The sequence below is a fragment of the Saccostrea cucullata genome, unplaced genomic scaffold (assembly GCF_032062105.1).
Source record: "Saccostrea cucullata isolate Sc308-1 unplaced genomic scaffold, CSIRO_AGI_Scuc_v1 ctg824, whole genome shotgun sequence".
Lineage (NCBI taxonomy): Eukaryota > Metazoa > Mollusca > Bivalvia > Ostreida > Ostreidae > Saccostrea > Saccostrea cuccullata.
This window is the reverse complement of record NW_026923345.1, coordinates 187,636-200,000: the sequence shown is the minus strand read 5'-3', so window position 1 is coordinate 200,000 and position 12,365 is coordinate 187,636. Positions and strand designations below refer to the sequence as shown.

At 32.1% G+C, this 12,365-nt stretch overlaps 1 pseudogene; it reads right to left on the bottom strand.

Annotated features, from left to right (window-relative positions):
* The window catches only part of LOC134263794 (ATP-binding cassette sub-family C member 5-like), a 22,810-nt pseudogene extending 11,255 nt beyond the window's left edge, over nucleotides 1-11,555 (bottom strand).
* Between the last annotated feature and the right edge of the window lie 810 nt (nucleotides 11,556-12,365).

The following is a 12,365-nucleotide window of genomic DNA, read 5'->3' as shown; positions in this document are numbered from 1 at the left end:
CCATGGGCCTTGACAGTAACCTGGGTATAAAAAGCATTTTAATAAAACTTAATTAAGAGCAACCTAAGAGTAATATTTAGGTTAATTTGGGTGTGAAAAATTTATTGTAAAAACAAATTTCAGTTTTTTTTTTTTTTTTTGGAAAACTTCTAGATGTTCTCTTTAACCAAATAAAAATTTTAATACCCAAGAATAATTTATACTTTTCAGAAAAGTGGTCTCAGTTTTGTCTCACTTTGGAGGATATTGATGTGGCTGGGGTTAGTAAGAACAATTAAATAGGGTCTGGTCATAATTCAAGAATTTTGAAAGATCATCCCCCCTCCATAATATTATGCGTTTTGAATTATTTCCAGCCTATCCCTACGCTGGTACAGTAACCCTGTACACTGGGTTGGAAAATTTCATAATTTTAGTAGAGGGATTACTGCTCATTACAATTATGCAAAAGGACTGTCTGCTAAATATCTTGACATAAAGTGGAAGATATTTTTGATTTTTGGCTGATCTTGCCATATCTTTGGAGGGGGAAGAAGAGTCAACGCTGCATAAAATTAAAAAAAAAAATTATAGACAAGACAAAAAAACCCGCATAGGTCACCTGAGTGATTTAATTTACATAGGAATCTTTACATCTACAGGTGTTCATTACACGTGCCTACCTGAGCTGCTGAGAGGGGGTTCCCCGTCATGACATGGGCTGTAATGACAAACACAGAGGCCATGACGGGGACCATAGGGGCCACTGAGGTACTGATACTGTTGATGTACGCCGCCTTCTCCAGCACTTTTCTCTCCTGACTTCTGATTCCTACAAGAGTATAGGGATCTACACGTATATCAGAATTAATGTTCATTAACTTAATAGCTTCTGTAACCACTGCATCGAAGGAATCTCTTGGACAGTACTGCACATAAACCATATAATCAACTAAGACCTATAAATCCTTAAAATTAATTGCAGCCTTTGATTTATGCACTGTCCATATCCATTGTTCATTGATATAAAAAGGTTTTTACTATAAAATGTAAAGTCACAGACAGTATTGTGGCATGTATATACTTTATATCTACAAAATGCAGTGAATCTCTGGTCATATGATTTTATTTTCTTCAATATTTATCACTTTTTAAGTCAACATGTATTGATAATTGGGTAAATATAAACATCTCAATATTTCATTGAATTCAGCATGGCCATATACATGTAAGAAAAAATGGTGAGACTTCATTGAAATTTTGACAAACCTGCAATGGTTTTGGCAAATGATTTTTCCCAGGCATACATCTTAATCAATTTGATACAATTCAGTAATTCTGTCATCATCCTCACCTAGATAGTTAAACAAATATTCAGCCATGCATGTAATTATTAAACAAATTCCTTTTCTCTTAATTAAACATATATTTATTTAAATGACGGAATTAAAATTATTAAGAAAATTACCAATTCATTGTAAAAGAGGCTTTGCTGTTATGTAGGTATGACACTTTGGAGAGTTTTCAGATACATAGAGAACAGTTAATGAAGTATTCCTGCTTACTCGCTTATCTGTGATGACAATTCCTTTCCTCCTAAAACGGGCTGTGAATTTGCTAATGAAAGCCTGTAATATCACAATCACAAATGAAAACTGAGCTGATATTAAATACAGTTGAACTTCGGTATCTCGAACTCAGATATCTCGAATACCATGGATATGTCAAAGTGATTTTGAAGTCCCAAAAACATAATTATTCTTTAAGTATTTCACCTTGGATATCTCGAATCCTCGGATATCTCGAAGTTTTTTTCTCAGTCCCATTAGGTTCGAGATAACGAAGTTTGACTGTACATGTATCAATGTTGATTTTTACTGGCCTTCAAAACGACCTCATTTTCACTTAAAATGTACAATTCAGATTGGGCAAAAGTATAGATTTCAGTCTATACAGGTGTCCTTAAATTCTTTATATAATGGCAGCTATTTTTTTTTCAGAAAAAATTACCATAAATGGATAAAACATGAGGTATGTAACACTGCCCACAAAAGCCCATGGACCAATCAGGAATGCTGTGTAGATAATTCCATACAATAAAATGACTGGTCCACCAATCAGGAGAGGGCCAATAGCGAAGGCGTCGTACAGTCTCTGTCCATCATTACTACAGATGTTCACAAGCTGAAACAGGTACAGAAGAAGATACACTCAATATCAATTTTTACAAAACATGTCTTATAAGGGAGTAATTTTTATGATACCAAATAGCAGTACATATGAATGTACATGTTAGAAACTTAAAAATCATTCTTAGATTAGGTAATCAAGTTTATTTCAAGATCATATAGTTGCTAAATTAATCCGAATTAAAAAAAAAAAAAAGAGCTAAGAAATGATCTACTCTACAGTTGTGTAAAAAATAAAACAACATATACATGTATTTGCACACATTAAATGTTTGATTGCCACTTACTTCACCAACTGTTTTGTCTTTTAAGCCACGAAGTCGAAGTATTTTTCCATACAGCATGCTCAATACAGCTCCTCTCATGCGTAAACCTACAAAGAGTGATTTCAATGAGTGCAAAAAGGAGAATAAAGTGTCAATATTATAGAGTAGAAAAATCTAGCAAGGTCTTTAACTGATTCTACGTTTTCAAATGTTAAAACAGCAACTTCTTGTGTTTAAAAAATCTATTTTTTAAATTACAGTCACAAATACAGGGGGTCACTTTGAGAAGGGCAGAAGGGGTAAGAATCTAAAATTAGATTTCTTTGACTTATGACATACAAACCTGTAGTATAATTAGTCACCCAGCCAAGGGCAAAAAACATGGAACGACAGAATTCCATAGCAGCCATTAGAATCACCAGGCCGATTCCAAAGCCAATGTCATTGTTACCAGCTGAAAGGTCATCTAAAATCCTCCTCAACACAAAGGCCTGGCACAACAAAGGAATTCAGTAATAGATTATATATGCCAAATGTAATGTAAATCATGAAAAGATAACAATAGAAAATTTACGATTTTAACAATGCATTTCTACTTAAAGTTCATACCGGTGCAGCAAAACTAAAGGTCATAGAAATGATGAAGGTCATCCCCCCAAAAATAACTCTGGTCCTTCCAGCTCTCATCAAAGTCCTGGCAAAAGATGCTTTTTCTGGACCCTTTGTCTTCAGTTCATTCTTCCATATTCTCTCAAGTCTATAAAATTTATAGCGGAGTAACCAGTATAAAAAAAAGTCATAAAGAATTCTAAAAAAAATTTCAGTGACCTTGATTTGCAAGGCACTTTATATAACAATATTGTGTGATATTGCTACATTTGATTTAATTTTTTTCCTATCAAAAATCTTTATGTAAACCAAAACAATACTTCAAAGTATTTATTAAGTATACTTTATAGATTTTTTTATGTTCATTAAATCTTTTCTTTCATTGATTTTTACCAGATGTCCATTAAAAAAAATCTTTTTTGCCTTTTCACCCAGAGATGACTGCAAAATTATTTGTGAAAATTTCTGCAAAACACAGAAAAAGTCTTGGGTGATTCAAGAATTCTTATATCATAAATTACATTGAGAAAAATTAAGCTTTCAAGTTTTGTGTGTGTGTATGTGTGTGTTCACTTCAAAATCGTTAGCAAGCCTCAACCTTTCTGCATTAATTTCTGCCCGGTTGACGTCGGGACACCTCATGTGTTGTAAAAATTCTGTTCCTTTTCTGTTAACTTTCCACATGATTGGAGTCAGCCATGCATAGGTCAACAGTGAAAAGAAGCCAGCAGTTGCTTCTGGTAACTCATCCTTAGGCCTACAGAGTAAGTGTAAACAATTACATTTCCAGACATAGGCATCTTTTACGATAATAATTTTATTTCCATCAGATTATGACTTCATAAATCAAATTTGCCCATTTAAGCTTTTGCATCTTTAACTTTGAGCATATAGAAACAAATAACACAATAAACATATGATTTCCTGCATACTTTAAAATAACAAATCGCAGTATTTGACAACACATGCACAAATGGATTATATGAACATGTAAATAATTATTCATTGCAATCAAGATATTCTTACTTATTCTATATAGGACTGGAAGATGACAATTCACGTTTCACATAAATGTATTCTTAACAGAATGGAGAGGGGGATCCATTAACTCACGTTTTCTGAAATCTGATAGGTATCAAAGACTTCATGGCTTGTTTGTATCTCCCTCTCCTACGTGGGTAACGGATATCCAGCCCTGAGGTGGCCTGACACTCCACATCTAAAAGTCTGAAATCAAAATCATCTTTATCAGGCATAGTCTATATTACATACAGAAAATGTATTACCTATAAAAATAACATCAGTGATGGTGAAATATTTGTATTCCACAAAAGAAACTAACATGTGAAATAGCCAAGGAAGTATTTTTCCTGTTATATATAAAAACTTACTCCTCAATTTCTTCTTCATCCTCATCCACTCCCTGATTTCCAATAGGATCCTCCTCTGATATCAGTGGATCATCTGGCTTCGACATCTTTTTTAACTGATATGCCAAGGTCGGTATTTATGTATCTTTATAATATTCTGTAAATACAGAAGTAAAAATAGAAAAATATTACTATTAACATATATCATTAAAAAGGAAAGCAGGTGATAAACCTACAAAAATTATCAGCATAATTATCATTTGAAATTCTTAACAGTTCAAGGCCCCAGGAATGCATGCTCATCTTTTCAATAAGTAGAGAAATGTAAAGAGAAGTCACAAGTTATTAAACAAGGTCAGTCAACAACCCGATTTGTCTTTTAGAAATACATGCATGCAACCATCAAATTCCAAGGACAAAATTACATACATGTATCATAATCAAAGCTTGTAACTTAATAACTTTGTAAACATCATCAACTCACATGCTAATATGGTACAAAGCTGAATAATTATACATGTATCAAACAAAAATACATAGCTGGAAAATGAAATTTGTTCGAATCACAATAATTGCTGCTTCATAGTTCAAAAGTTCTCATTTTTGACCCCTAGAGTATAATGCTCCAAGCAATCTTAAATGCACATTACAAATAATTTGGGTAATATCCTAATCTCTTCAGAAGATTTTTTGGCAAACAAACCTTTTCTAGAATCTTTTCTTTAAACCAATCTCTAATATCAGTCTGGGTCCAGTTTGACAATGCTGCCTTATCATGGGTTCTTCAAATATTCCCTAAAATTTCAAACAGGTTAAGCACACGACTTGAGGCCAGTCTTAGTATAAGCACATAGGCCTCCAGTGCTTGTAAACTGCTATCTTCCTATCTTTAAAAAAAAAAAAAAAACTTACCAAATACAGTATCTTGTTTCATTCTGCTTCTTGTGTTGTGATGTATGGCCCTGGACACCTTATAATTTTATTTCATCAAACCCTAGCTGGATATCTGGGGAAAAGAAGTTCAATTCTATAAATTACACATGTACATGTAACTCAGACACCATACATGTATATACCTACAAACATGACAACTGAAAGATTTAAAAATTATCCTAGTTGTGCAGTTCCAACATAATCTATTTAATTATTTACACATCAGCTGTTGTGCACTGTATACATGTGAATACATACATTATCATTGCATGTCATTCTCTTTTAGATTTCTTAATATGAAACATTTTTTTTTAGTTCACAAACTTGTCAATGAACAATAAACCCTGGGGAATAATAATACATTGTATAGATAGATAGACGGTCTTAAACTTTACTGGGGAAAATTAATGCTCGACAATTTTTCAGCTTCTGTGCTTGTTTTTGTGTGATTGAATGAAATGATAAAATAGTTGGAACATAAATATCAGTTCTAAAATTTCACAAAGACATAACCTGATATCTTCCCAGGCACTATGACATGAATCAGAAAAAAAATGCCTGGGTGAATTCGTGCACATGTACGTCTTGTTTACAAAATCTAGAGAAAGAATTCTTAGGTGACCCTACCTTTAAGCAGTTCAAATTGTAATGCCAAGCATACACAAATAAAACCCTCCAGTACCTTATCATGAACATGTAACCTTTTATTATCTCTGACCAACAAAGTTGGATAGAAATAAGAATTTTTATCAAAGTTTTTAAAAACAGCTAAATTGACATCTATTTAGGTCCTCTCTGAATTCCAACAATTTCATATATATATATTTTTTTTAATAAACAAGCAGATATTCTGAAATATAATACATATCACAATATGTAAATAATTAGACTGAATTTTCGCTTTGGCAATTCTTTACCTTTCTGCACTATTATGAACTGCGAGCACTTATTCAAGAAAATGACAAAAGGCTTTACAAGGTATAGTCATTTAAAATGGACAAACATGTCACATAAAAGTGACATCCACAACATATAGACCCCCCTGGTCCTATGTATAGACCTAAGGCATTTATCCCTCTGCTTTAGGTCTATGTTCTATATACCGGGGTAAGTACAAAGGTCATTGGAACTCTCAGTGTTTTGCTAGATCCTTGACTAATGTACCACATGGAAAATCAAGCACTGAAATATTTAAACATTCTGCCTTTCTTGTTGTTATTTTTTTTTTATAGGGTAGTCTGATTATGTAAGGAAAAGTTACTGGACTTGAAAGTGCTTAAAATAGCTAAAACACTGCAGTATCAGGATTACTGGACTTGAAAGTGCTTAATCATGTTATTTATATGGTGCACTAAAACAACCTGTTAGGCCAAAAGAAAATATACTCAGGATTACTGGTATTTTGAGATTTTCAAAACTCACATATAGCATGTAATAACAAGAAAATGATATGTTAACAGTTTACAAAGCAAGTTTGTTAATCAAGATTTATAAAGTAAAAGTATCCTGTACACTTGTGATGTATTATTTCTGTAAATATCGTTGGTCGACTTCAGTATTTTAGAAAAATAGTTACCCAAAAAATAAAAATGTAGTAAAAACTTTTAGGGTCGGAGGGTAAAATGTAGGGTAGGTCAGGTGACAGGAAACAAGAGTATTTTTTATTTTGGCCTTACTAATTGAAGCAGGGTTAACATGGTTAATGCTTTTAGTACAGTGTATTCATATTTTCACAGATATATGATAAAAGCTGGAATAATTTTAGGGTAATACTTAACATGTTTGTAGGGCCTATAATTAATATTAATGAATTAAACAAATCCAGGTCACATTTTCTCCATGGATCAGACTAAGTGACAGAACTCGATCTAGACAGTTTTAAACTTGCTGTTTAAGGAAGAGACTATTTGCTTTTTGAAGTACAAGTATAAGAATTTGATTTTTTGCTGAATCAATGTTTACCAGAATTAAATATGTTGCTGAAAAAATCATACATGGAGAATGCGAAAAATCTGATTTTATTGTTGTTCAAACTTTGCACATCTTGAATTCATTGGGCACTTAACTTCTCCAAAGGCAGAATATACCTCAAACAAAGGATTTACAGAATGGTTGGCTTTGACATTAACATCTGACCTCTCACTCCACATTAAGATACTTCTTTAGGTATTATCAAGTTGATCGAGCCAATTTAGAGAAGGAAATATTCTCTGGACAATGACGTCACACACAGAAGCTCTTCTGACCTTGAACTTTTTAGCTGAAACTTTGATGAAGGTCACTACACACCTTTTACCCAAGTCACTCTGGTGAACCATGAACCAGTTTAAGGCTCAGAATACGTCCCTGATCAGAATATCACTCAAAGACTATTTTTGATAAACAGGTCTAGGAGTTTCATAGAAGCACAATTAAAACATTTTTTAAATCATTTTATTTTTAAGCTTTGAGATTTTTATTTTATGACACTAAAGTTTTGAATTAAAGTGCTGAACTTAAATTACTACATGTGTATTGACAATTTTCAGTTGGACTTTAGCTGTTAAATCCAGGAAATGCTATAATAATAAAAGTGAGCAAAGTTTATACAAATTTATGTAGGCATTGTCATCTCTTGTTGATTCATATATGTATTTTATGCATAAACTATTTATTATTTGGATGTATTATGCAATAAACTTAAAGAGATTATTAGATTATTTATGATCATGTTGATTAATTCTACCCATTGATGTCATAGTATATTTAACCATTTAATATCTTGTGTATTTTCACAATAAAAAAAGTAGAAATCAAACAGAAAAACTGGTAAATAAAAAGTACAAATTATAGAACATATATTTTTCATCCAATATATATATCACAGGAAGAAATTGATATTACCGGTATACAAATAACAATTTGATATTTGATGAAGGAAATAATATCATATAATTATGTGACACACATAGTACACTGTTTCTGTAAAAAGCAACTAATGAAATTCAAATTTATATATTGTTTTGTTTTTTTATTTGTTTTCTTTTAAAGTGTTTTGTAAGCTGTGAGTAATTGCAATGATGCTTTTTTCTGTTTAGTGTTTATACTATATCTTCTGACTGTATAACTATATTTGATTTGTGTTAGATGCCATTTTTGTTCTTCCGGTGCATGAAAACAAAAAGAAGACAAATTCTAAATGAATTTATAATACAAAATGTTGCCCCTCAAGCCTGGATCCAGTATGATACTGTGTGACACTGTCTACTGATGAAAACCCTGTACACATCCTGGAAATCAACACCAGACCCATAATTTTAAAGTTGTGGAAACTAGACTGGGACAAATTGTTTCTAGTTGGGGGATCTTAATCATTAGCCCCCTATCCCCTCTCTTATCAAAATGACCAGGATTTTTAGAAAAATTTCTAGGAAGAAAATATTGGCTCTGGCGATAAAACTTAGTTGAACTAACTGTGCATCTCTGATTCACTTTTTCACAATTAATTCAATATGACTTATTTAATTTGTCAAACTTCATCTACTTGTTAAATGTGCAAGCCTTGATCATAACTATCTATTTAACCCAACTAATAAGTGAAGTAAGATCAATATTGTACATTTTTTAAATTCCTTGATCTAAAATTACAAGCTCTCTATAAGTGAGAGAGCCATTAAAGGACCATGGCTGATACACACAGATATAGACCCTATAGTCAGGAAGTAGTGCACAAAAGTCACACTGTAAAACTGACCTGAAGTTCAATAATAGTGTACAGATACAGTAGTTGTTTCTACTTTGTGTCTATTCTCTAATGAGAAGTTGATGGTTTGTTTTAATACACCCTCCCTCCCTAAAAGTGAGCTTTAATGAGCCATCAACTTATCATAGAGAACACAAATACTTTGTGTCAATAATCTAAATTTTTAGTTCATTCCATGTGTATAAAATTAATATCTTATAAAGATATATAATACTACCAGTATTGGCTATACGTTTACAGGAAGCATATATCATATCAGCCTGCACAGCTGGTGGAGCAAAACCCTATTCACAACCATTCACATCACCAGTAAACAAAACTATTTCTTTAACTGCGATTCAGTTTTGAAAGGTCACATCAAAGTTCATTTTCTGAGTATGCTTTACTCACATTGGTCAATATTTTAATGAGATATTCTCTTGTCTTCATCGCCAGAAATGGAAGAGAATAGTTATGGTATGCCATGATGGCTCAATTTCTGTTATGTTTAAACTATCTCTACTTTGGATTCTTTTTTAAATTATCCATATCATGAATACGTGTACTTAATAGTAACTGTAAACATTTATTTTCGATTTTTTGTTGTTGTCTTTTTAAATTAAAAAGGAAAAATGTGAAAAGTTGCATCGAAATAGCCAAATAAAGCTACTGAGGTAGCTAAATAAAGCTACGGTAGGTAATTCTAGCTACATATCTAAATGAAGTTATTCAACTAACTGATTATGCTGGACATGTTATCAGGTCTGGTACAATCACTAGATTTAGCTACGTAGCTTGATTTACCTAAATAGCTTTATTTACCTACCTGAGGTAGCTTTATTTAGCTACCAAATCAATTTATTTCTATAAAAAAGCATTTTTCTCAGGGTGTGTGGAAAATATCCTTTTGATGCAGTGATCATTTTCAACTTTGAACTCATCTGAAAACAATTCAGGAAAAAATCATTCTTGAATAAATGTCTTTCTGCGCAACTGCAATCAAAGTTCTGAAAGTTTTGGGGCTATGTATGACCATACATGTTAACTCTCCCGATTTAGGCGGGAGTCTACCGCTTTTTCATTCCATCTCCCGCCTACCGATTTAATGCAGAAATCTTTTTCTACAAAAGCTTCGTCTAAAGTATTTTTGGTTCGCTTTATCCATTTTTGAAGCCACTCTCATAAAATCTCGCTAGATATCGCGTGATTTGACTCGGAATCATACAAACGCTTTTTTTGTACTTAGATTTCAAGCACGGATTTGACAACGACAACAACACAAGACTACCAGTGATTACATTGGTTACGATAAATTAATCAACATCCCTGCCATGAAAAAGGAGATACAGCTTTTAAGAATTAGATGAAAACATTTGACATCGTTTTTAAAAGCACAGAAGCTCACAACTTTATCAATAAAGTCAATAGAAATCACTCGATTGACCAAGCCATGTTGCACATCTCTACTTTCGTTTTCGATCATCGCGGGAAATCTGATTTATATAACGAAAGATAGGAACTTGTTTTAGATCTAGATTAAACCATTTTATCATTTGTTTTGTTTAAAAACTGAATGAATATTTTGAATTATTGCTTCTAGGCTAAATCAGCAAAGATCACTCTTCACAAGGCTAAGTAAAGTACCAGATGAGCATGAAAAATATTTGAATTTGTACATGTCAAACTTAAGGTGTTTCTGTCTTCTTCTTTGCTGTTGATATTTAAGATTAATTAGTGTAGGTACCTGATTTCATTTAAGGCTTATAATATACATGTATATTACATGAAAGATATCGATAATCCAAGCGTTAAACAACACGCGCGCAATGCTACCGCTTTTGAGGTCTGAATCTCCCTCTTTTTCATCACAATAGGTTAACATGTATGGTATGACAGTTAGAACAGTTACTCCTTGAATGAAATGAAAAAGAAGTCCAGTTCCGTTTAACACGATAATAGGTCAGTAATCATTCAGCACAATGTGAAGTAATCATACTCAGTCATGCCTCACCGCACGCATGAGAAAGAAGACAGTAATCAAACAATGGAATTACATGTTTTGCTCTAAATTGTCCAAACGCAGCAATGTTTAAACTATCTCTGCTTTGGATTGTTTTTATAAGCCTCCCTAGTATGAATATCAATAGTCTCTTAATTGCGATTTTTTGTCTCTTTTAAATAAAAAATAAAATTTTGAAAAGTTACATTGAAATAGCTAAATAAAGCTACCTGAGGTAGGTAAATAAAGCTACGTAGGTAATTCTACCTACGTAGCTAAATCTAGTGATTGCACTGGACCTGGTTATATAAAGAAGTCAAAGGTTTTGTGCCCACCTTTAATCTTCAAAATAATCTATCCATTATGTAACTTCTTCTAAATTGTAGCAAATACTAAAGACTATTATCATTTCTTCTTACAACTATTTAAAAAATACTCTAAATACATGAAAATGAAACTGAAAATTACAAACTTTACCTTTGGGGTTAGGGACCTTCTACATTACATACGGAAACATTCACATGTCGCTAATTTTCAAACTTTCCGAAAGGAGATCATTTTCCCGGAAAAAAATTAAGTTAAAAATTCGATTTTGATGGATGATTCGATTAGAATTTATTAGTTATTGTTGAATATCTTTTATATGCACAAATAATTAGTTGAAATTTCTTGTATTTAAGAATGAGTTTTATCAATTCATATAAAAATCGTCGCCCAAGGGCGCCTTGTACATGCATACCTGTCACTCTCATGACTTTGTTCCAATTTTCGACACATACATTGCATCACAATGTAAACAAGACAAACTGATAAATCATGCTTCAAAGTATATCATTTTTACAAGTCTGTTATGTTCTCGGAGTGGTAAATGTTTTATTACAATTTGAATTTATAAAGACTACTTTAATTGATTAATTTAAAAAATAGAAACATCAATGATAAAATTTTTCATATATCACGAGCTTTTTATGAAAAAAGTGCTGATTATTTAGAAATGATGTAATTAATAAAGTAAGCAATCAAAATTTGGGAGAAATGATGAAAAGAGGAGTTAGAGGATTGATCAAAATCGACGAGCAAAATATGTCTCGTGCGAAAATGATGAAAGTAAAAGTGACAAGATTTTTCTAGATACATTGTATTTCATGAAGAAAAAAAATTCCTCAGTTTGCAATAAAAGTTGAATAAAATGGCAAAAAATCAAAAGCAAGGTCTAAAAATGATAATATCCAATTTTCCACACGAGTTTTTTTAGATTATAACCAAAGTACACGTAAAAAAAAAATCTTTATTCAGGTA